Source organism: Falco peregrinus, chromosome 2 (assembly GCF_023634155.1).
Source record: "Falco peregrinus isolate bFalPer1 chromosome 2, bFalPer1.pri, whole genome shotgun sequence".
Lineage (NCBI taxonomy): Eukaryota > Metazoa > Chordata > Aves > Falconiformes > Falconidae > Falco > Falco peregrinus.
Genome location: NC_073722.1, coordinates 115,728,038 through 115,748,657, shown reverse-complemented (window position 1 = coordinate 115,748,657; position 20,620 = coordinate 115,728,038). Strand labels below are relative to the sequence as shown.

Here is a 20,620-nt window from a genome sequence, read left to right as displayed (position 1 = left end):
GCACTCATCGGGCTGGCACCAAACTGCTAATGCTGTTCAAAATTAAGGCTGGTAGAAAAACGTGTCATACAATTTATTTTGCAAAGGAAAAGTAATTTTTTAGTGTGTTTTTTTTTTTTTTTTAAAGTTATTTCCTCTGCCCACACCACCATCACTCAATCTTCTTCCACCCCACTGAAATCATGTCTCATCTTGCAGAGGAAATTTTGATTTTTCATTGGAAAAAAGAGCCAAACAACCCTAAGTGAATTATTTTGGCACGAAGCCGATGGATTTCAGCTCTAACATATTGCCACAATACCTCCAGCATTAAGTACCCCAACCAGGGAACGGCAGCAGGAATACAGCTGCCATGAGGACGGGCAGCAGCACAGCCAAAGCAAACTGGTTTGGTTTTCCAGTAAAACAAGCCACTTTCCAGCTTACAAAAAAAGTTGGTTTACCTTCTTGTACATACACATTAGTGTATAGCCTCTTACTACAGAAGCAGGGTGGGTTTCCTATAGGACTTGGAGGGTTATTTATTGCCAAGGACAAGTAGATAATTCCACATGGTTAATGCAAGATGCTGCTGGCCCTAGGGGATGAGGTCCTGCCTCTGCCACTGAGTCTCTTAGAGTTGCCTTCGCCCCGGCGTACCGTGGCACAGCTCCTGCTGGCTGCAGGAGGGCAGTAGGGGCCCATAGGGAAAGCAGCATGTACTCACGTGTGCAGCATGGCACAAGTGAGTGTTTCTCAGGCAGGAGGAAGGCTGGCTTGAACTCCTCCAGGGTGCAAGACTTTGCAGCGTTATTGATTGCAACCTTCAACATAGGCTGGGGTTTGTGCAGCTTCCTAGATGGTAACAAAAATCAAGAAAAAGCAAAATTTCACCTGGTGGCACTACCTGTGTCATGGATGGCACATGGGTGATGCATTTCAACCTAAATATTAAAGTTTGGTAGTCCTATAAACAACTGTAAGGAACCTCTGATAATGAGAAATGTCAGGAAACTTAGTAACAACAGAGATTAGCGCCCTGCCTATAGCACATTGCTGCTGCATCCAGCCAGCTTTTTATATATGTCAACAGCTATGTACAAGCTGTGAATAGCTTCCTATCTCCTCTAGCTTTGAGTCTCCAGCAACTTGACTGACTTCCATAGAACTGTTTTGGATTTACACTGGCTCTGCTGAAATCAGACTTGAGCAGCCAAAGCAGACTGAGGCAAGCCAGCCCCACCGCTTGGAAAGCAGAAGAGCCGTGTTGTTGCTTTATGCAATGGGAGGGTAGAGGGAATGCACTTGGGATCTCTCTCTTTCCTTGGCAGAAATCTGCAACCCTCTTCCAGCCTGAGTAGAGCTGTGCTGATTTATGGTGGTGGGGCATCAGGTCCTCTGCTTGCAGCTCCACAGGATGATGGAGACAGTGCCAATAGCAGGGACCCATCCCGTTTCTGATCCCAGGAAGAATTAACTGCCCAGTTTAAGCAGGAGCAATGGCTTGGTTTTTCCAAACTGGATGGAAGATGAGCACACCACAAAACAGTGGGTCATACAAGGAGCATCTGCTAACAGGTACCCCCCACCCAGCCCCCACTAACCCAGTCTTAGCTGTGGTCTGTGAAGGCAGAGGTGGTTAGCACATCATCTGCTGCCTCGCTGCCTCTTCCACTCACCTTCCCACCACCAAGTCACATCCCTGCCCTTGGCTCCAGGCCCAGCCTTCCCCATCAGGCATGGCATTCCCAAGGGCTCCTCAGGGCATTCCCTAAATCCCCACTAATGGATGGGATTTTGACAGCAACATTGCCTTAAAATCCTCCTGGGTCTCCAAATAATTGTCTATGGTGTTTAGGGCTGCCCTTCTGTATACGATATCTCTAAAAATACACAAAGAAACAAAAGAAATCTGCTCCCCAAACTTTTCAAACCAAAAAAAAAATGACGTGATTAATTATTCTGAAAAAGGCTGTTTATAGTTTGGACTCCATAAAACAGAATGCCTGATTTAATACACTATCTGAGAATGTGCTGTTTTTCATTTCAGCACAATCAAGACCTAAATCTGTGTCTCCCTTTCCCTCATCTAAGCTGGAAATGGTTTTATATTCCATCTTGCTTTAAATTATACACATCAAGTTTATAATGGGACACGGTCTATTTTGTTGCCAAAACCTGCTCTGTAAGATCATCTATTAAACTGTATTTATTTTTTATGACAAACAAGAAAAATGACAAAACTGCTACCGAGTGTCTGCTAACGAGGACCAAATGCCTCCCCAGGCACCGTTCTTATTACAGGCATCCGCACAGGAGCTGAATTAACGTCCTCCCACCCACCAGCGATGGCCAAAGGAAGACACGCGGCTTTACAAACCCTGAGATCAGCCCCCAGGGGATTACGGCTCTTGCTGTCTGCACTGGGGTATGAGATCTGGGGTCAGGAGATGTATCCCAGTGGGATGCAAGCAAGGAAACTCAGCTCTGCTGGAGGAAGAGAAAAACAATTTGAAATAAGGCTATGGTAGAGACCCTGACTGGTGTTCAGCCTCTTGTCTGGGGTCAGGGCGTGGGAAAGCAAGACTGGTGGGAGAACAGTTAAACCTGAGGCTCTGGAGCTGGCAAGTGGGGAGCTGTCAGGGGCACAGGCTCCTCAGCATGTTCAATCCTCTTCCCGCATCCCCAGCTCCTGGGAATGAGACTCCCCCAAGGCCCGAGGGGGCTGTAGAGACCCCCAGCTGGAGCAAGCCATGGATTTGAGTCCTGATTCTGACCCCCAAGAAACGCTGGCCTAAAAAATTACCTTGAGGAGCACATTGAGCTTTCCAGATGAGCACTGGGCATGGGAAAATATCTTTCGCTCTCTGGGGCTCCACCAGACCCTCAAAACTCTTTTAGCAGCACAGACTTTAGGCAGGACCTTCTGCTACCCAAGAAGATCACCCAATCTGGGTGAAATCAAGCCATACATATCTCAAGATGTTGATCTTCACCTGACCAGAGGGATCTATGGGTCTGTAAACCAACATAAAGACAACCTAACAGTGTCCAACCTGCCTTGGTGCCCTGAAAAAGAGCATTAGGAACCGAGGCCCCGGGAAGCTACGAAGGCAGAGCCATGCAGGGTCAGGGGGCCCCCGCCATGCCCCAGCCCCTCAGGGCTCATTGCCTGCCCTCTGCCAGCAGCACCACCCCAGTGCACCCAGTGTAACACCGGTGGGAGCCCATCAGAGCGAGGAGAGGGGTGCACAGGGCTCTGTGACAACGTGTCAACATTTCAGGATCTGGGGCTTTATCAAATTTCTGAAGCTTTCCCTGGCAGCTACCAGAGCAACACAGGAGGGAAGGACCATCTCCAGGGTTCACTGTTCCCTGTGACACACCGTATCATCCTTCCTCTTAACTCATCATGCTCCAGAACAGGTTTTTTTTTTTTTCTCTAAAATGTGCCCAGGCCCCTCCAGTTTTCACCTCAGCTGCTTGTCAGCAAAGCAAATGTGACATGGTCCCTCTCCACCCACCTGCTGCTGCTCCTCCGTGCCAGCTCCCCGCTGCTCTGCGCCCCGGCCCCGCAGCATCTTTGCATCCCACCACCAAGCAGGGCAGGGCCAAGGCCATCCCCAGCAGGGTATTCCTTCCTTCCTTCCTTCCTTCCTTCCTTCCTTCCCCCCCACCCTCAGCTTTTGCATGGCAAAGGAGGGAGCTGCAGGTGAATGCAAAGGCAGCACTCCACCAGCGTGCTCCTCCGCAGGTCACTGGCACAGAGGATGTTGCTTTGACCCAACCACTCTTGACCCTGGTCTAGAAACCAGCCTGGGCATCAGGGCAGACTCAGGCGCATCCATTTCTAGTGTCCCTGTTTTATTCCTGGAGATGATGGCAACAAGATGACCCTCCAGCGACCAGTATAAACAGGCCTCCAGTAGTGTGGGGTGCATTATACAGGTACAAAGCTTTTCAGCTTTGAAGGAAAAAAGCAAACGCTGTATGGAGAGTGGAAGACCTCTTGGAGAAAGCCTTTCAGCCTGGTGTTTCATTTGCTCTGCCAAACACCAAAACAGTCCTGGGATTTTCCTTACGAGCGTTGACTTTGGAGGTTTCCCTTAGCTAAACGACTGCTTATTATGGCACTAAGCAACCGTCCTACCTGGCTCTTTGCCACCACCACGGCGGTGGCCACATTCAGCAATGCTTTGGGTTCCCCCATTAGAGGAGAGCAAGCCTGCCCATGTTTCCTTGGCAGGAAAGCAAGCTATGACATGAGATCTGTGGCTAAAAATCACCAGAAACCCAATGCTAGTTTAAATGACAGCTCCATTTATACTGCAGCGGTAACATAGAAATCCTTCCCCTACCATTCTGTTTGTTTATTTTTGCCATGCTAGTTGCTAGTGAGCACAACAGCAAGTTCTTAATACCAGGCATGGGAAAACATCACATTACAATAAATTCCTTATGTATTGTATGAATAGCTAGATACATGAATAATTTAACCATGGTTTAATCAACGTTAAACTAATGGTTTAATCAAGACCAACTATGTCATCTTTCCCTAAAAGAATTACAGACCAAGGATCTGGCTCTGGTTTCGCAGCACAGGAAGAACGCACATATCGTCAGTGACGTTTTAAATAAATTAATCATGCATTTTTTCATGGCACCAGCGAGGTGAGGGCTGGAGCGCATTAGCCTTCTCTTCCTTCTCTCCCTTCTCCTGCTCCACCCCAAAAGCCTCCTACACCCTTTCTGCTGGAACCACAGAGTGAGTTGGATGCGATGGAAAGGAGGTTGTGGAAGCAATGTTCCTGCCAGCCCCATTCTGTGCCAGGTTTGCACATGTGTGCCCGTGTCTGGGTGCCCTCATGTGCCTCTGTTGGGGTACACGTTTGCTGAATCGGGTCCGCACCACGGACCTGGGAACATCACCCAGCTGCAGAACAGAATGCAAAGCAAGAGGAGAGCTGGGCAGGAGCCCGGTGCTCCTGTGCTAAGCTTGCTGCAAAGACGGAAATACCACAGAAAATGCAAGAAAAAGGGATACAGTAACTCAGCCAGCAGCTGAAAAGAGCATAACTTGGACTAAGCAGAAAGCACTGGCATGAGTGACCATAAGCAGGAGGCAGGAAAATCACAACCCTGGTGCAACGCCCCCCCCAGGCAGTGGGAGGGACTGGATGAGCCAAACACAGAAAGGTTCATCCATGAGCATTTGCTGGTCTCCAGAAAGGACCAGAGAACCATGACCCCCTCATTCTCTGCAGGAGCCCTCGCAGACTGGCAGAGCCCCAGCTACTGCTGGGCACTGAGCCCACCGGAGCTGGACCCAGTGGTCTCAGGGTTAAGCCAGGAGATGCCCATCTAAAGCGCAGCTGTGGTGAGCCATGGAGAGGATGGTTTGGGTGCTCAGTCTCCCCTCCCCAGCCACATCATCTGGCACGCACAGGGAACCTTTCACTAACAGGGGTGTGCGGTAACCACCAGGGACTGTTTCAGATCTAAGCCAGGACACCTGACCTGGGACAACACTCATGAAGCGGCAATATTTTGGGTTGCCATTTTCAGAGAAGTAAAACTCACCACGGAAAATACTGATGAAACCAGTAACTTCTACCATCGCACCTCCAAAATCCACAGTGCAAAACTTGTGGCACACCCCGCACATTTCCAGCATTGTCAATGACAGAGAAAGCAGCTACTGACATCCAGCCCCCCAACAAGCATCAGTCTCTTCAGCATTTGCCTTTTGCAAGACTTGATGAGATTTTTGAAGGAGCAAAACCTGTTAGTTACAAGCTCAAACTCAATGGCAGCCAGTCAAATCTTCCCTCTCTGGACCTTTCAAGACACTTTCTAAAGCCCTTGTGAAGCCTAGATCTCACTCTGCCCATGTCCTGTGATTTATTAACTGTTTTAAAGGAGTTTATGGCTGTTGCTGCAGTCAGACATCACTGCGAACTCTCAGCCTGCACTGCTGGCTTGGAGCTGCATGTTTTTTTCCTCTCCAAAATTCACAGCCACGCTGATTTTATTCCAGGCAGCTAGGGCATCCTACAGTCCAAATGGTTCATTATCTCTGGCTTTCTTTAAAAGGTCAAGAAATGCTCTCTGCTTGGCAGATGGACTAGTGCAGGAGTCGCAAAGTCTCAGGATTTGTAACATAACAAGGTTATTAAATTGCAAACTCAGTCCTGAGCTGAGACAACACCAAAAGTTTGCCTGAAGTTTTTATTATTTTTTTTTTTAAAAAAAAGGGGGGGTACATTTTGAGAATATTAATTTCTTTCTATTTTCTTAAAAAAAAAAAAAAAAAAAAGAGAGAGAAGTTGGATCTCAAAGCAAGTATCTCTGTTCTCCAAGTAATTCCATTTCTCATTCTTCTGGTATTTGTTTTCTAACCTGTTGCCTCCAGGCCCTCCCTCCCTTTTCTTTTTTCTTTTTCTTTTTTTTTTTCCCACTGCAGCTACTAGAGGAAAGAAGGAAAACACAACAAAGGAGGAGGAAATCCCTCCCCCAAATAAACCACCAATTCAGCAGCTCTTCAGTTCCCACTGCCTTTAAGTTACATCGACAAATTCAAAGCTCATAAGCATCAGATAGGACCGGCAGCTGCGTGTGCAGGCAGCAGGTCCCGGCGCACCGAGGGAGCGCCTTTGGGGCCATGGCTGTTTTGGGCTGGGTGGGTGCAGGTCAGCACCCGCACCCTGGGCTCACATCCCAGCTGGGCACCAAGGACAGGATCGCACAAGCGGGGATGACAGCGTGGCATTAGAAATCCATACTCCCTCTTCATCTCCAGAGTGCAGAGACTGAGTCTTGCTAACCTTTTAAGCTAGAAGAGATCGAATGAAGACAAATGCACCAAGCACTTAATAACAATGAGCCTCTAAACCAGAAAACCTCCGGGAGCTTGCAGTGCCATCGCAAAACATGGATTCGATCGTTGTGAAATCCTGCTGCTTGTCTGCAACAAAACGCCTTGGCTGGCATGCAAGAACAACTGTGCCTGTTTGGCTCTGACTTCACGTGAACTGGGGTGCTCAGGAGCTGTTCCCACACAACCCCGAGTCCTCGTTACCCTTTGCACCCTCACAGCTCTCCATGGACTATTGGACAGCAATCATGAATGCCAACCCCACATTCCCAGCCTGGCAACACACAGCAAAACTCAGACTATAAACTCTACAGACCTTTACAGAGCCCAAGCTATGTTTTATTAACTCCAGTAGCTGCCTGGACAAAGCATCCTTTATAATGCCCATTAAGTTCCTGCTTTTTTAGCAAATGCTTTTTCTTTCCACACTGTAACTATCTGCCAACGAAACAGAAACCACCCAATTGACAGGATCCACTCCCAGGGCTTATAACACCCGTTCCTCTGTCACAGGTACATGTGTCACAGCAGCACAACCAGCCTGGTTTTGAAATCAGAAGAGTAAGTGCAGAGGAAAGAGGAGCGCAGGGGGGACCTTGCAGGCTGGAGGAAGAGGAGCAGGGGAGGAGATGCTCTCTGGGGTGCATCCCCACTCCACTCCTGAATTTCTGTGCTACTCCCAGCAGCAGAAGCACCGGCTTGCCCAGAGCCTCTGCTTTGCCTGCTGTTGAAGCAAGTGGCTCAAAGGGTGAGGACAGTGGTTGCAGATCCAGAAGTGCTGCTGCCAGGCGGGGGAAAGGAATGAGTGGGTTTGCCAGGCTGGGTGCAGATTGCCGTGTGTGGCTGTGCAGGCATTAGCAGCCCTGCACCCATCTGCAAAGGGCACTGGCACTGCGGGCCCAGCTGCGGACTCAGCTTGGCAATGCAACCTCAGGCTTCCAGCTCCCAAAATTATGAGAGTTGGTGAGAGACAGCAGCCGTGTCTGGTGCATCTGCAGTGCAGGAACTTGCATCTTGCCAAGCTCCAGGGCACACAGGGCTTCACGTGGCTCCAGGAATAGAGGCTCCCTCTTGGACTGAGGCAATGCTCCTTTAGCATGCCCCAAAGCTTGCTGCTCTGCCCTGTGGCCAAGCTCTCTGCACCCATTAGGACAACTTACACCAGCCGAGGACAGGTCCCCCCAGCCCCTTGAGGCAGGACCCACATGAGGCTGCGGCTGCGACTCTGCCCTATTTTGTGTCACTCTCTGAAAGGCACCTGAGCGGCCGGCACCGCTCAGCCCGGTACAGCAAACCGTTGTATCTTTAAGGCACCGCTCCAGGAAGAAAAGGCCTTTCAGCGCAGTGAAATAGCATCACTTCTCCTCCACGCACCATCTGTTTGCCAAGATGAAGAGCTCCAGGCTGGCAGAGGCTTAGTCATTTGGACAAGAATAGGTCCCACTGTACTTACACTTCCCAAAATAAAAACCACGGCAAGTCATTGACTTCACTTACCCCATAGCGAGCATGGAGCTGGCACAAAGAAACACCCGACTCAGCTGTTATCTCCTCCTAACAGAACCAAAAGACGAACACAGCCCTGGGGCCCCCACGGTCAATGGTCCCTTTGAGCAGCCTTATCAAGTCTGGTTAATTTTTCAGAGCAAGAAGGGGAATTGCTGCTTCAGAGCGTCCTTACAAACATGCCTGACAACTCCGCCACATATAGACCTGTATCATCCCACTCTGCGGGGAAAAAATACACAACATCCCAACAGCTGAGGCTTGGTGTGTGTTGGGGCACCCAGAGGTGCCAGCAGATCCCACCAGGCTTTATGTGTCTCTGGGGACTGAAGCCTGGCCACGTGCCCACATTTCAACATCTGACTTCCCTTCTCAACTATCTCTGGAGATGATTTTATAGTTCTCTAAGCCAGGATATTTGAAGAGAGAGGGGTGGGTTTGTCTTCTACAACTTGAAACCTCTAATTAGAGAATCACAGACTGGTCAGCTGGAAGGCACCTCTGGAGCCCACCCAGCCCACCCCCCTGCTGCAGCAGCTCTCCTAGAGATGCTGCACAGAGCCACGTCCAGGTGGGTTTGAATGTCTCCAGCGAAGGAGACCCCACAGCCTCTCTGGGCAGCCTGTGCCAGGGCTCTGCCACCCTCAAGGTGAAGAAGTTCTTCCCCATATTCAGATGGAGCTTCCTGCGCTGCAGTTTGTGCCCCTTGCCCCTTGTCCTGCCATGGGCACCACTGAGAAGAGCCTGTCCCCATCCTCTTCACATGTCCCCTCATCTACCCAGCCAGTCATTCCACCGTAGAGGGTTATCACGTTAGTCACACGTAATTTCCCCTTGGTGAATCCACACTTATCGCTCCTGATAACCTTCTCTTCCTCCACATGCCTCTTGTAGCCCACACCCGGGGGTGTCATTAAGGCTCCCACCTTGCTGCAAGGGCTGGGGCAGGGCCCCGTGATGCAGCCAGCCCTGCACACAACACTTTGCTGTTGTAGGGTTGCCCAAGGGCACAGTGCTCTTCCCCACACGCACGAGAAACCTGGACCACCTCCAGCCCCCCACCAGGGCCTGAGACACGGTGACACAGGTGGCAGTGCCACCTCCCCAGTGCTGGAGCAAAACAGGCATCTGTGCACCCCTGAAATGTCCTTCACTACACGAAGTTTCAATTCTGTTACTCACCCCTTCTGAAGTCTTGCCAGCCAGGGGAAGGCGGCAGCGGGTATGAGGATGAAGTTGATTTCCCACGTGGAAACTGGTTTTCCTCCAGGATCCCTTTGAGGCAGCTCCCCACAGCCCCATTTCGCTTGCTCTGCATCTCCAGCCATCTCTGTCTGGTATGTGCTGGAAGAGTTTCTGGCCCATTGAGCAGATGGTGCCGTCTGAGCAAAACTGGAAATAGGTATTTAGCTAGCATCCCATGGGGAAGCATTTGGAGCTGTTGGGTAAATAACGCTCCACAGGCCAAATTCAATTCTCCATCACTGCTGCAGGGAGCAGCGAGAGCACAGCCTGCGCTTACTGCTGCTCACCTGGGAGCCAAACCCACCAGCTGGCATCACCACCACCGCAGGGGCTTCTGCAGAGGTGCCCAGAGCCCCCCCAGCAGCATGTGGCCCCGTCTGCCCGTGGCATGCCAGCCAGGGCTGCTGCCCAGGTACCGGCTGGGGTGGGCTTGGTGGCAGCTAACCCAGCAACAGCAACTGAAATTCCAACTCCTATCTCATCATTTGTCATTCCTGTCTCATCCTTTGGAGACATCAAGAGAGCAGATCCCCTTCTCGAGCTCATACACCCATTGTTCCTCTGCCTGAATCCTGAGGGAAATCAGGTCTCAGCCCTCCATCACCTCTAAAAAGCCCCATAGCCCCGTCACTCGGTGCCATGCCCAGGCTACACAGCAACATTGCCTGGATGCTCTCCAAGAGTTAGTTTATAGGTGGCACAAATATCATTATGTACTTAAGAATAGATGTCCCTGGAACCCTGATGTCCCTGTGGTAACCCGTCTGTCCTCGTGACTCCATTTGCCCTCTCATATTTGCTACTCAGATACCCTGACTTTCCCGCAGTGCACAGCAGACCCCAGCCCTGGCTGCTCCTGTACCATAAACCTACTTGGTTAAGATGGGGATGCAGTTATTCACCCCCAACCCTGAATGAAATCTACTTGTGCCCTTTCCTGTGCATTGCACTCGTTATTCTCCAGGATGGGCATCTACGCTCCCCATCAGCTCAGAGAAGACCTCTGCCTGGGAGCAAGGGCTGGATGAGCCCAGGGAAACAGCCCAGGGAGCAGCTGACCTTGCTCAGGAATTCCTGGCTTCTTTAACTTGTGGTCCAACCTAAGTAGTATTTAAATACCATCTTCTTGCTTGCCTCTCCCTTTCTTTTTGTCACCTGCAAATTTAGATTAACAAGGAGGTTTGACAAAGTGCTACTGTATATGTTAATAAACCCATTAGTGTCGGCCCGCCTGACATATAACCTGCAGAGCCTCCAATGTTTACTAATATGATTGTCAAAGCAGAGGAACATTACTTTTTAATGACATTTCATATCACTTCAGTTGAAGTAATATCCTGGGACATGATAATCAGAAAGCCATTTAGCCACAAAACTATGTGCTGAAGAGAGGCTGGCGCATGAAAGATTCTCATTTTGTCAGAATTAAAAAATTTGTGTTTGCTTCATAAGTTGTAAGCGCACTTGTGGAGGAGAAACATGTTGTGAAATATTTATTGGAAGCGGCTCAGTTCAGGTAAATGGGGCTTCAAAATGAAACGTTGGGAAAGGTTATTATTATATTTGCTGTATCTTTTTGCATGCAATACATCAATTGACAATTCATATGTATTGTATGCTTAATAAACCAACATGATTTTAGTTCTCTTTAAAAAAAAATTCTGAAGTGGTACATCTGGCCGTTACCAGCCCAGCTGAATTTATTGCTGCTTTCAGAGTAGGGGAACGGCTGCAAGACAGACTGAGATAGAGTTTGATTTTATAGGGCAACTCTCTTGCTCCAGGTGATTCCAAAATGCTTTATAAAGCAATGAGCATGGTATGAAGATAGCAGTGGCACAGTGACTGCCAGCAGCCCCGCTGCCCTTATTAATAGTTCTCTCCCCAGCTTGGCTCTCCAGGGCCACCCCAGAGCTTTGCACTGAGCTCAAGAGGCAGCAGATCAAGGAGCGGAGGATGCTCAGCCAGGGGAGAGGGAACGGGGGAACTCCCTGACACATCCTCCACAGCCTCTGTGCTGCACTGGGGTCATGGAATAAAACAAAGAAATGATCCTGGGTCAGATAAAGATGTAGAAATTATTAATAAATAATGTAGCATTGTTTATTTATATAGATTGTATTATTTATAATATATTTATTATTATTTTTATATAATATATAAATTATAGATTAATAATTTCTCCTTTTTAAAATAAAGAACCAAGGGGATCCCTCCATCAATCTGGTCAGAACAACCTTTCTGATAGAAACTAGCAATTGATTTAGTTAAAGTCTCCTGTCAGATGGTGGATAGAGCTGATTAAAGCTGTGCATGCACTATTAATAGGAGCAGGATGCCTTTCTGTCATTATTATTAATTATGCTGCTGTGATTACTATCTGTTCATCCATCCACCCATCCTCCCTTCTATAATCCCAGCACTGGCCAAGTATGTATGAATACAAATTCTTACTCTCTGTTTTTCCCAGTTTTCTAGGTGAGGGAAAAAAAAACCAAACCCACCAGACTAAAAAACTTAATTTACAGGATTTCTGATAAGTACGTGTGAGAGTGTGAGTGTGCCTGTGTGTGAGAAAGTGAGCAAGTGGGTGGTGGGAGATGAGTGGGTGTGATGCATGTGGGAGCATTCGTCTGTGAAAAATGCACAAAGGGGAAGTTAAGCCAAAGAAAGAGACTTTGCATTTCATGTTGAACCCACCGGACTCCAGCACCATCCTCCCTTCCACAGAGGCAGCCCCACAGATGGGCTCTGGCCCCCTGGAAGCCCTTCTCCCACGCTCACAAGCACGTCCTTACTTGGGAGCCCCGTTCTCCTGAACTCTCGGCCACTGGCCCCAAGATAGTCAGAAATTTTCCTTCACCAAATAATTAGACTGTGATAAGAGGAAACAAATGGGCCCTCGGAGCAGTGAGGGCTGCAATAAGAGATGAATTATTAGTCCAAGATGGAAATCTCTTTTGATAAATGACTGGCCCCAAGCAAGGAAGGATTCAGCAAAACACAACAACGTCCTTGTTGTGACATAAGGAAGGGGAAGGAACAACCTTATAAGGGGCAACAAAGCCTCCGCGCGACCACCTTGACCAATTGATTAATCAAGTGTATCCCACAACATCAATATGTTTCCCTCTTTGCATTAGTTACAGCATCTAAACGTGTAGGACAGCAATGACGTGTCCAGTTCAGGACCCATTTTGGAACCAGGGCTGAGGCTGCCCTGACAAGTACTGCGACCAGGAGAGAGGGCAGAGCAAAGCCTGCCGGTACGTCCCAAGGAGCAGTGTCAAAAGCCAGCTGATTCATAGAGCACTTCAAAGCTAACACAAGCCAGCACAGAGCCACAGTGGTATGGGAACAAAAAAGAAAAGGAGAAAAAACCAGGTTTTCCCCTTTTTCCCATGCTGTGATGAGCCTGGGTCAGCGGGGTGGGGTGATAACTCACACTCCAAGTGAGAAGACCTGCCATTTATTAATACTGGCCCAATTCCTGGTATTTTTAAAGCCTAGTTCAGAGGAGGGAAAAAGATCCATTGGTGTCACTGAAAATAAACCTGACAATGAGGCACTGGGCAAGGCATTGGAATCAGCAGGTTTTAACATCACAGCTCCTCCTGGACCTGGGTGGTAGGGGGTCAGTATGTCTAACTCCAACAAGGTACAAGAAGGACCCCAAGACCTCTGTGGATTACCACCCAGCCACGAGCAGTAACACTGCTGGAGTTCCTAAGTCCCTATAGCCTGTAATGCAGTTATCCCTGGGGACTGGTAACTGGGGCCTCTGGTACCACTATTTTTAGTAGGAGATTTAAGTAGAGACAGAAGAAACATATATATATATATATATATATATATGCACTATATATACACCTTTAAAAAATCTGACAGAAATGGCTTGGGCTGGAATTGCTAAACATATTTCTCTCGTTGTCCTCCCCCAAAACCCGCTACCAAAACATACCTCTCCATCTAATGAGATTAGCAAGGTACCATGCTAGATCTTTATTAGTTAAAGCTGACCATAGTGCAAAACTTGGCCTGAATCATAAATGAGCTGACTGCCAGAATGAGGAGTGCAGCCAGCAAGCAGATTTATTCCAAATGGGTCTACGCTCTCTGCCTTGGGGAAAATGCTTCCTTCTCTTTAACTCCCTGAAAACTGGTAGCCAAAGTTCAGCTCCCTTAATGCTCCCCAAAGCCAGGGTACCACTGCTTCCCGCTGGCCTTATGCAGCCTTCATTCCACTGGCCATAGTGATTTACATGAATGCAAGGTAAGAGAAAAACAAACTTATTTACTCTGATGGCTCATGGCAGGATTCAGCACTGGGGACATTTATATATGGGATCTCCTGCTTTCTGCACTTTACTTGACTGGCAGCTCGAAGGGGCCAAAATATCAAATATTAAGAGTGGAGCCGTCGATGTTGATATCAGCAGTACTTATTTTTACAGTCATCTTTGGCCCTCAGACAAGTTAGTTTGGCTCCCGGCATTTTTCTTTTGTAAAATGGGGCAGGGAGGAACAAATGAGGAAGATAACTTCTATTATAAAATGAATGATGCTGGCCTACCCTCACATGGAGTGGCCGGTAGGAAATCTTTCACGGGATCTGCACATTCCTTCCCTAGGTCACGCCCAGAACCTCCTTTTAAAGGTCTCAGAAGGACCAGCACATGCCTTGGGGGGAGGAACAGGGGCCAACGCATGGCCATGTATGAGCCTTTCGCTGCAAAAATGTTTCTTGCTTTGGAGTAGAAATGGGAAGCATACGCAGAACAGATCTGGTTTCCATCAGCCCGTTATTTATAGCATTGGTTTCACACCATGGATTATACACACTCATGCTTGTTCTTTCAGGCTCTCTCAGCGCTCTGCTGCACTTCCTTCTCACCTGAGCAATGAATCTCTGTCTTTCACCCTGCCATGATCAGGCTGTTCATGTCTCATTTAGTTGTGCGTTCACTAAATATGCTCCACAGAGCTTGGCTCCTCATTAAATGAGAGTTTGCAAGCAGAGTACCTCCAAAACATCTTTCTGAGCCTGGGGCTAAGGTGGTGAAGACAGCCTAGTTTATCAACAGCACACAAGGGAGAGATCTCCTGAAGCCTTTGATTCACAGGCCCCAGAGGACCACCTACCTCCCTGCCTTTGGATCAATTGAAAACACCTTCGGCATGGAGAAAAAATATGGTGTCATGAAACAGCAAGATACTCCGCTCAGCTACTGCACTCTAATGGTGGTAAAGACGTGCTATGAAGTCCCACCTTGGCCAAGACATGAGAGGCTGCATCAAAGATCCGAACTAAACAGCAGAGCTCTTATAGCTGGGCATGAAGCAAGCTCCTACACAGCACAGTTCACAAGGAAATCTGCAGCCCATCCGCCTGCTGATTACTCACGCAGGGCAGAGTGAGGGTGGTAGGTCCCATCTGGTGTGCCTGGAGTCATCCAATGCTGGTCTAACTAGTGAGGTTAAACAATGGCTGTTTGGTCTCTGCTGTTGATTGAATGAGATTTGTTGTCCATAATAAAACTTCTGGCACATGATCAGTCATTGTATATAAACCCAAATTACACTAAGAAAAGCCAGGAGACTGTCAAACAGCTCTAAACCATCATTAAAGCAGAGGCCATCCCCAGTCAATATCTGAAGAGCCATGGAAAAACTGGCAGTGTCCTTCAGATTCCCCTCAGATAGGCATGAGGGTGGAGAACACAGCTGAGAGCTCTCCTTGGGAGCTCCCTGCCAGCGTCTGCGTCAAAACACAAAAGACTGGAGCAATTTCTAAGACACACAGGACCAAACGACAGAGATGACACAACACTGACACTAAGGGCACAATAACCAGCACCAACGACCTCACCCTGCCAGATTTTACTGGCAAAGTAGGGCACGGCTCTACACCACAAACATGGCATCCTCCCTCAAACCCACAGAAGGAAAATTGGCAGCAGCCTAGATAGTCTCCTTCGGAGACATGATCTTGCCAAGCTGCCCTCCAGCAGGACCTCACAGCCATTCCAGGGGCTCCACAGTCGCTGCAATGGGCAGCAGAACAGGCACGTTACACCAGAGTCACCTTCTGGGCAACTGCAGCTTAGCGAGTGTTGACTTAGTTACCAAAAAAACATATAAACACTTTGAGTGAGATGTACTCAGGAGACAAGGTGATATGTTTGCTCTACTGCTACACCTGTAGGTGCTTCAAGTTAGGGCAGATGGATCTTACTCCTTTCTTCTGGCATCTGAAGGTTCGATTCAAGTGCCCAAACGCAGATACCTGCATCTAGCGCTACTGTAGAGGTGGCAGATCTGCCAGTTCCACACAGATGTTTCAAATGGCACAGTGGGCTTATCAGGGAACCGAACAGCACCCGAGCAGGAATTCAGGAGGGAACTGCATTTACAGTTTGGAGGGAAGCTGCTCACACTGAGAGACTTAAGGTGCTTAATAATTTAGCTTATCAAAAAGAGGAGGTAGAAGTACTTTATTAACAATAAGGGGCACTTCCTAAAGAGAAGGTCTCTTACAGCAGAACTCTCTTTAATCTACCAGACAAAGCCATATCAACATCCAGTGGCAGGAAGCCAAGATTAGACAAATTCAAACTGCAAGAAAGGTGCCAGTTTGTAATTGAAAGAGTAATGAGCCATTGGAATTACTCGCCCCAGGCTGTGATGGATTCTCCACCATCTGAGGGGATGCTGTTCTAAAAAGTGCCACATTGCAGGCACATATTTCTGTGTTTGGAAATTATTGGTAAAGGCTTTCCAGCTTGCATGAGTTGTTTCTGCTCTAAAAAACAAACAAAAGAAGTATTATGCTGCTCGGTTAAAGACGGAGAAGGGAGGTAGAGTGAGTTTAAACAGACAGTCTGTGACAGTACCAGGAACAGGACTCAGGTCACCTCAATACTGCCATTGGCCTGCCACTCCTCCACTCACCAGAGCAGCCCACAGCCCCAGAGCAGCCTGTATTTTCCTGGCGGCACCCTCAGCTAGGTGACACCAGGCTCAGCAAGTAAACTCAGAGCCACAAGGCCAGGTCCAGATAAGAGACAGGGAATGGACCACATCAGCCAAACACTGCTACTGGGATCACCTCCAGCAACACCTGCAAAGCTGCTCCTTACAAGAAATCTGAGGAGAACAGGACAACCAGGTGAAGCATGGTTTTGCTGAGCTTTCTGCATTTCCAGTGAGAGCTCTCCCCAGCACCAGTCTGCCAGGACTCAGCTCTCTCCATGCCGTTGTCCAACAGAACCGTGCTCACGGAGTCCTCCAGCATACACCCATGTACTGTGGATGGGTGCTCTGCAGATGACCTGCTCTCTTTCTGTCCCTTCCCAAGGAGCATTCCCATCTCTTGCACACAATATAGGACAAGTACACATGACAGGTATATTTTCATCTTATTTCCAGCAGGCAGGAAAAAGAGAAAACCGCAGGGGAAATGGTCATCAGCCAAGACACCTCCATGCTGGACCCATTGTATGGGAACGCTTGCTGCCAGTCGTCGTGGAAGAGCAATAAACACCCAGGCTCAGATACTCCCTCACTGAGAAAGTCTACATTGCTGACTTCAAGACTACATAATAAAAATCATCTGGAAGGGCAAGCAGAGGTAAAGGCACTGAAGGCTAGACTGACCCACTGTTGGGCTCCGGGAAAGAGCTAAACCCCAGAACCAGGTGAATAAATGAATTCTTTGCTTCGCTGGTAAATAATTTCAGGTTGCCCTGAACAAAAAGGCACAGAGATCAATTCACCCCACTTGAAATAAAAACAAGTTTTAAAGATGCTTAGACATCAAATAAAACAGTTCACCAATTTTGTCTAGTTTCATTTGGGGGCCGTGAAAAAGCCTTTTGAGAAATTAAATGTAGGTAAACTTCTAAGACACCTGTTTTGAAATAACCAAGAGAAGTATGCCAGCTTGGAAATGACAAAATGAAACCTTTTGAGTTAGAACCATTAGAGATAGTCTTTCTTGGCTGAAAAGATGCAATAAATTTGTGAATGTTTTTTTATAAAACCCCTGCAGATGCATTGGTAAGATCTCACATAGACCATAACCAGGAAGGACTCTGCAACACACCGGCTCGGAACAGCCCAAACAGAGAAACTCTGTTCCTCCTCCTCTGCCCAGTCTTTGCCTGCAAACACATCACTACAGTTAACACACAAAACACCATTCATTATAGTCAGAATCCAGGAGCACAAAATTAGCCCTCACACTGAGGCTGGGATCAAAACGTAGCAAAAATCTTAAAAAGCAAGGATGAAATACTGAGCCCTCTGAAAGTTCAAACAGAAAGAAATGTTACTGTTTCTCGGGCAAATGTGAAAATACTATAAAAGAACCTTTAGCTTTATTCATTGGAGTTTACTCATTCACATCCAGCGAAGGTGCTCCAGATTTACACATGGTAGGGTGGCTCAGGGCAAAATTCAGCCCTCAGTGGTGACACTTGGGGTTCACACCACCACCGTGTACCCAACAGCCTGGGCTCAAAGTAGCCAGCACTGCTCAATGTCCAGTCTCACTCTGCCTTGTGTCATGAGCAGCATGGCTTTGGTTCAAGAGCTGGGTTACCTCGGGTCTGTATGGGGTTCCTGAACATCTACAGAGCTCCCAGAAGTGCTCTGTGATCTCAGCATCAGTTATCAGGAATGGTTATGGCTCCAAGTAAACAGCTTCTTAATGACTCAGAAGCTACTGGAAATGTCTAGATGTTTGTTGAGAAACTGCGTAGCTAAGAATTACCCAAGCTGTTGTGGACATCAGAGGGATTTTTATTACAGCAATATTGTTTTTCAGGTAGGAAACTGACCACGGAGAGACTGAAACAACCCATGCAAAGGCACACAGGATGTCAATGCATCCTGATAAAGACAAAAAAAATCAAACCAGATGTGGCCGAGACCAGCCCAGTAGCTTGCTGTTCCCTGTGACGGTCAACAGAAAATTTCAGCAGGTGACACAGGGATGAATAATTTGGCTGGATGGGCCTAGGAAGTGGGACATGGGGGCTGAATTTTAGGGAGAACCTCCCCCATGCAAGCCTGGTTGAACAGGCTCCTGAAGGAACCATCTGACTGGGGAACTTTCCTTGGACTGAGTGAAACCCCACAAAATACACCCCATGCAACCCCTGGCACATGCCAGATGGGCCCCATCAGTCCATGAGCTGAGCAGGTATTTTCCACGTCTTACTACAAAGCTCTGGTGTTTCTGCAGTGCAAGTGCATCACCCTCAGCCAGACTAACTCAGCCTATGCTGTAGCCTTTAGCTTTTTCAGCCCTGTGTGCCTGGCCCTGCTGAAGAAGCTGTGGTCTTTACTAGCAGGACTGCCACAGGACCTTCTGCACCTTTTTTTTTTTTTCTGCCACTCTGCAAAACCAGTTGGTTTCATGAGTACCTGCAAGGAATCCAAGCCCCTGGATCTTTTATGGCAAGACTTGTTTTGGTTTGTCTGCTAAGAAGAGCATCGAGACTGCTAAGGATCGCCTCCTGAACAGAAAGAATCTGGGATTCAGACAGGAAAAAAAGAAGAATTAAAAAAAATTGAAGGGTAATAATCACTGATCTGTTCATCCTTCCTGCTCCCAAACTTCAAGGTTTGCTCTTTTCCGAGACGACTGCCCAGGTTTGGATAAGCTCAGGGGTCCCAGGAGGCTGAATACACACAGCTACAGAGACCCCTTCCCTTGGAGCAGCAAGCACAACACTGCCCGAACCACAGGAAAAGCAGGACAGATGAAAAATTCTTCCCTCACAATGGGAAATACAGCAGTCAGGATACCGAGAGGGTGGTCTGCCTGTTAATTCAGGAGACAGAATTCAAACTGAAAGCTCCATGTGGAGCAAATTAGCAGAAACTAATTCTAATCCGTCCCACGCTGGCACAGAGGCACGTCAGCCCTGCTTAAAATTGCACCTCCCTTCAGATCTAGGCTGCCCCTTGTCCTACACAGAGAGAAAAAAGGATGGGGAGAGGCTGCATCGCAGCCTGTGTGCAGATGGTCCGTATTATTGAACTTCTGTGGAGTATCAGCCACTTGCCTCTGTGCCCCATGATAAATCACAGTCTCCTTCAGTGTTCTTGGGGAACAGCAACGCTCTCCCGGACTCTGATTGGGTTTAAAGTTTGATTAGCTAAGGAGATGTAAATACCGAGCCCCTATCAGGCTGTAATTGTCATCATCATCCTGTTTAGGGAACTGCACACATCTTTGAGCAGTTACTCCGTGTCTCCTCCACCCCGGGAGAAGGTCTGGAGCCCATTTCCGGCAGCCGGCAGCGAGCGGCTTTTCTGTAGGTGACACAAACAGAGTTTGTCAGTTTGTGCATCCTCGGTTTCTGCTTGGTTTAAAGTTGCTGCAGAGTCCTCGGGAGCAGCTTCGCAGCTAGAAACAGAGAACTCGCAACTCTCGCCACAAAGGTGCCCATTCAGCAGCTGCCGGTCCCCCAGGTCCTGCCCAACAAGAGCATCCTCTGTGCGGTGGCCTTCGGGACGGCGTCCTCGGTCCCCGCCTGAGAGGGGGGAAGTGACACTTCCAGTGGCTCTCATGGAAGACAGAGCCAAAACGTGTGCATTCACTTTCTTCTGCAGACAGAAAACTGAAGAAATACCCTGCCGGGCCAAAATAAATACATTTGGCATCTTTCCTGCGTCTGCATCGGCACGTTCGTGGCGCTGAAACTGAAAACAGGCCTGAACCTTATTTACACTAAAGTCTTTTTCCATCACTTTGGCAGTAGGAAGGGGCTTAGTTTTGGTACATATTATATTTTCTTTTCAACATGTGTAAATGAGGATCAAGCTTTTACATTGCTTAAAATAGATGTAAATGACCCTTTATGCTGTCAGAACGGTGTCAAGAGGCCTTCCTGCAATAAAAAAAAATCAGTCCCGTTATGCTTTCATATCATGCTCCATTCATTTAGTTTTAGTTCCCCAAACTCGGGTAATTCCCCTTGACCTTGGTGATCTGTGCCGAGATTT

The 20,620-nt window shown here is 48.2% G+C and overlaps 1 long non-coding RNA gene across 5 annotated transcripts in view; it reads right to left on the bottom strand.

Moving 5' to 3' along the window:
- LOC114010644 (uncharacterized) overlaps positions 1–20,620 on the bottom strand; it is a 198,482-nt gene that overhangs the window by 16,377 nt on the left and 161,485 nt on the right. The window lies entirely within an intron of this gene.